Source organism: Aplysia californica, unplaced genomic scaffold (assembly GCF_000002075.1).
Source record: "Aplysia californica isolate F4 #8 unplaced genomic scaffold, AplCal3.0 scaffold00049, whole genome shotgun sequence".
Lineage (NCBI taxonomy): Eukaryota > Metazoa > Mollusca > Gastropoda > Aplysiida > Aplysiidae > Aplysia > Aplysia californica.
This window is the reverse complement of record NW_004797319.1, coordinates 1,868,652-1,873,382: the sequence shown is the minus strand read 5'-3', so window position 1 is coordinate 1,873,382 and position 4,731 is coordinate 1,868,652. Positions and strand designations below refer to the sequence as shown.

The 4,731-nt window shown below is 42.3% G+C and overlaps 1 protein-coding gene across 1 annotated transcript in view; it reads right to left on the bottom strand.

Moving 5' to 3' along the window:
* LOC101852604 (toll-like receptor 4) overlaps positions 1 to 2,882 on the bottom strand; it is a gene marked incomplete in the record, with an annotated part of 14,970 nt that extends 12,088 nt beyond the window's left edge. The window contains 1 exon segment of the mRNA XM_013079365.2: positions 2,726 to 2,882.
* Between the last annotated feature and the right edge of the window lie 1,849 nt (positions 2,883 to 4,731).

The window sequence follows — 4,731 nt, the reverse complement described above, 5'->3', positions numbered from 1 at the left end:
CCCCCTCCTCCAACCAACCGCCCCTATTACAAAGTACAGGTTAATGCGCATTGAATCGGTCAGTGCGCATGAAACATGTTAGTGAGTTGAAAACTTATTGTGTTGTGACGACTCCAGAGTCACCAGGGAGTGGGCGTTATAGAAGTGGTTTTTATCGTTATTTTATCATCACTAGTAGTAGTAGTAGTAGTAGTAGTAGTAGTAGTAGTAGTAGTAGTAGTAGTAGTAGTAGTAGTAGTAGTAGTAGTAGTAGTAGTAGGCTACGATTGCTCCAATGACATAGACAGTTCATTCACAAACATCGGAAGGATACCTCAGATTCAAAAGGTTCATGAAAAGAATGTTTTTCACTAATTTTGCGTTTTGACTCATGAGTCTTATTTCTAGACCTATTATTAATCGAAGTTTGGCTTGATCATGCACCATTTCCATATTTAGATGCAATTAGAATATGGTTTAAATCTATAAAGTAGATAAAATTGTGAATCCTTATCTTGGAAACCAGCATTTGCTGCCATTCCTTTAGCCAGCTCGCGGAAACTCCTAAGCCAGTGCCACGCCGAGTGCAGGCCTAGATCTACTTGTACTACGAGTAGATCAAGTAAGCGGTCGGCATCGTGATAAAGTAGGTTATCGATCGATTCAAGCGGCTTCAGGGCTATGCGACAAAAGCCTGGATCTACAACCTAGATATCTATTATCTAGATTCTAGATATCATAACGTTTCACGTGATCGTCAGTTGTGGCAAGCTGAAAAATAATAACGGGGGGTATGGAATAAGGAGCGCGCCTGGGGGGGGGAGGGGGGGCGCAAAATAATTGAAAATCAATATGTTTATTGGATACCTTAGAGTAACAACCTGTAGTAATCGATGTATGGACTGAAGCTTTTGAAAACAATAGCTTAATTTTCAGATTCAGATACTTTTTGTTCATTCTCTTAACATTGTATTTGTTGTGGTTGAAACATAAAAACTTTAGGACGCCAGAGGTCAAGTGATTTGGGAAACTTGCTGAAGCAGGCAATGGCCAAGTAGTATCACGCCAAAAAAGCAATGTTAATAAATTCCAACAAACCCTTGACGGTGTCGCCAAAGAAGGAGGAGATAACAATATAGAGCGTTTGTATTCAGATAACAAACTTGTGTTCGTGCCAGACTTGTCATTCATTGCTTTTTTTAACAATATGCATAAATGAGCACACGTACACACACACATACACACACAGAGAGAGAGAGAGAGAGAGAGAGAGAGAGAGAGAGAGAGAGAGAGAGAGGGGGGGGGAGAGAGGGAGAGAGAGAGAGAGACTCACAGAGAGAGAGAGAGAGAGAGAGAGAGAGAGAGAGAGAGAGAGAGAGACTGTGAACCATTACACCGTCACACACGCACGCACGCACACGCACGCACACGCACGCACACGCACGCACACGCACGCACACGCACGCACACGCACGCACACACACGCAGGCAAGCACAAACACACATACACACACAGACAAACAGCCAGACAGACACACACACACACGCGCGCTTACATACATACAACGTACGTACTTTCGTGCGACATACATACATACATACATACATACATACATACATACATACATACATACATACATAGCGGGTGGTTGGCGGGTGCTCTGGTGTGGTCTGCTTCTTCTTTCCTATCAAACATCTATCGTCCTTATCTCCCCTTCTTTTTTTATTTTTGTTACTCTCTTCTAACACCTCTAATCTTCTGACCTTATGCAGTTGCGAGTGCCGTAAAACCTCTTCTAAAACTAAAAATACATACATACATACATACATACATACATACATACATATATACATACATACATACATACATACATACATACATACATACATACATACATACATACGTCTGACAGTTTCACAACACCTGATGAACACACACTAAAGCGTGTTGCTGATCGACAGACAGACAAAAGAAAATTAGACAGACGAACCGATAGACGAGTACACAATGAGAGGGAAAGATAGGAAAACGAAAGGAAGGGAGGAAAGACAGTGAGTAAGGCGGAGGGGGGAGGGGGGAGGGGGGGGAGGGGGGGGGGGCAGGAGATTAACTTTTGTCGTTACATGTCCTGACTGCTAAAGCAGGAAGTAAATCTTACAAAAGCAATTTTCATAAGTACATGTTATTTCCAAGGAGCGCTTTAAACTTCCTTGGAGAACTACTAAACTGCTAGTACGTAGCATCAATTATAAACTAAAATGTAATAATATGGATCTCGCCATCTTATGGTTGGGCTACCGGACTCGTAAATCATGTCATATGTATAACCTCTTTGGTGACACTGCGAGTTCGAGAGCTCGATTCTCAGCTCGGCCCAACGTTGCGTCCTTGGGAAACTCACTTTACACGAATTTCCCCATCTTACCTCGTCCTATCGGATTCATAGGTCCTGCTATTGAAATAAACTTACAGCGATACCGTGGGCGTTATTTAAACCATATCATAATTTTGTTTAACATGTTATTTATCACATACACAGCGGAGGTACACCTGTGACGACGCAGTGGTTCACAGAAACTTCTAATATTGTTTAGATATGTGACCTTTATTGTGGCGTGTTGTCACTGTTTTCTTTTTCTTTTTCTACCCTCCCTTTTGGATTACATTTCAGCATTTGAAATGATGTGAGTACAAAAAGGTGTAAACCTCATGGTCCCAAAAACTCTCCAGAAACTTAACACTAACCTTTCAAATGTCTGGCTCCGTCTAGCATTCAGCTTAATTCCTCGGCACTTCCGACCGGACGGTTTCCCTACACAAGGTTGTGATTTGAATCCTTCCACGTTGCGAGAAAATACAGTCTATAACAGAGTGACACACTTCGCTCAACTTGCCAAAGCTAGAAGAGGGCAGCATGTTTATTTTGACCAAACTTCCCCGAGTGAATATACTTCCTTGTTGCTGCAATGTTGTGCCACGATTTGTTCTAGGTTGGTGGTTGGGGGGGGGGGGGTTGGGGCTGGGGTGGAGGTGGGGGGGAGCTCTGTTTGAGCTGTTGGTTTGCTTGTTTGTGTCTTTGTGTATCATATTATGCGTTTAATGTATAGAGTGATTATTTCTTATCTCGATCACTGTTAATGTGTTGAACGTTTTGCGTGGGTAGTTGGCGGGTGCTGTGGTGTGGTTTGCTCCTTCTTTCCTGTCAAACATCTGTCGTCCTTATCTCCCATCCTTCTTTTTCGAGTATGTTACTCTCTTGTAACACATAATCTATTCTTCGGCACTTATATGACCTTATTGTGTTGCAAGTGCCGTAAAATTCTTTCTAAAACTAGAACGTTTTGTAACACTGTCGACCCACCGTCCACTTCTATTCAGAGACTGAGAGATAAGGAGAAAAGAGGACAGACAGACAAACAGACAGACATCAGACAGACAGACAGACAGACAGACAGACAGACAGACAGATAAAAGTATAGACAGACAAGCACAGACAGATAGACAGACAGACAGACAGACAGACAGACAGACAGATACACAGACAGGGAACAAGAAACTCAAAGCCAGTGCCCCTTGCCCCTCTGTCTTGTGTAAGAATGTTCTACTTCAATGAGCACTCTTTGTGAATACAGTGTCTGAATGTCTGTATTATCCTGAATAAAGCTACCCTCACAACCATGCCTATGCGGGGGCTCTGGTGGCCTAGAGGTTAGGGTGTTCGCCTCTCATTCAAAGGTCCTGGGTTCAAATTCGGGTAGGGAATGAAAAAATATTCTTCTCTAAAATTGTCTCCTTTCACCTCCTTTCCTGCTCTCTAGCAATGTTTGTCGTCTGCTTTCGTCTCCACTTTCTGCCCCCACCCCTTCACCTGCTTTGCTCCCTCCTCTGGGCTCCTGACTCTTTCTGTAGCCTTTCTGCTGCTACTTCTCGGCTCCTTCTTACTTCTGTTTTTTCTGGTATAGTAGGAAATATCTACACCTAGCCTTCCCGGACAAGGGCCAAAAAATATCGGAGGTCCCGTGTGCAAGTTAAGATAGATAAGATAAGATTAGATAAGATAAGATAAGAAAATACTTTATCATCCCAGAGGGAAATTTTTCTTGGCTGTACGGGACCGTAAAAACACATGCAGGTAGGTATACATAAAAATTTAAATTATATATTACTCTCATTAAATTTCAATATGGAAAGAGAAGTAAAGCTGACTAAATATACATATCACATCAGATGCATCATTCAACCACATGAAGGAATTTAGTTACAAGACCCTTGGAGTTATATAGACACCTGTACCCCTCTTTGTGAAATCAATTCTGTGGTCCACACCATCATAGCGAACTTCTACTGGGGGATAGCACACGTGATTGCTTTCTTGGGGGGGGGCATTGCTCTTGCGTGTTACTAGTAAAGTCCAGCGTTCTTGTAAATTTGTGGTTTTGGTTGCCTTTTGTTTTGTTTTGTTCTGTTCTGTTCTGTTTTGACTTGTTCTGGGGGGTTTTAAAGTCCAATGCTCATGTAAGGGTCGCGTATTTTGTGGTAAAATCCAATGTTCTTGTGAAAATCAAGTGTTCTTATAGCAGTCGAAATGTTTAATAGGTTAACATTCGCAGATTGAGATTTAGGCGTCTTTTAGCTGTTCTCTATGAGAGACCCTAAAACCTAACTTTCTCTCTCTCTCTCTCTCACACACACACGCACACACACACACACACACACACACACACACACACACACACACATACACACACACA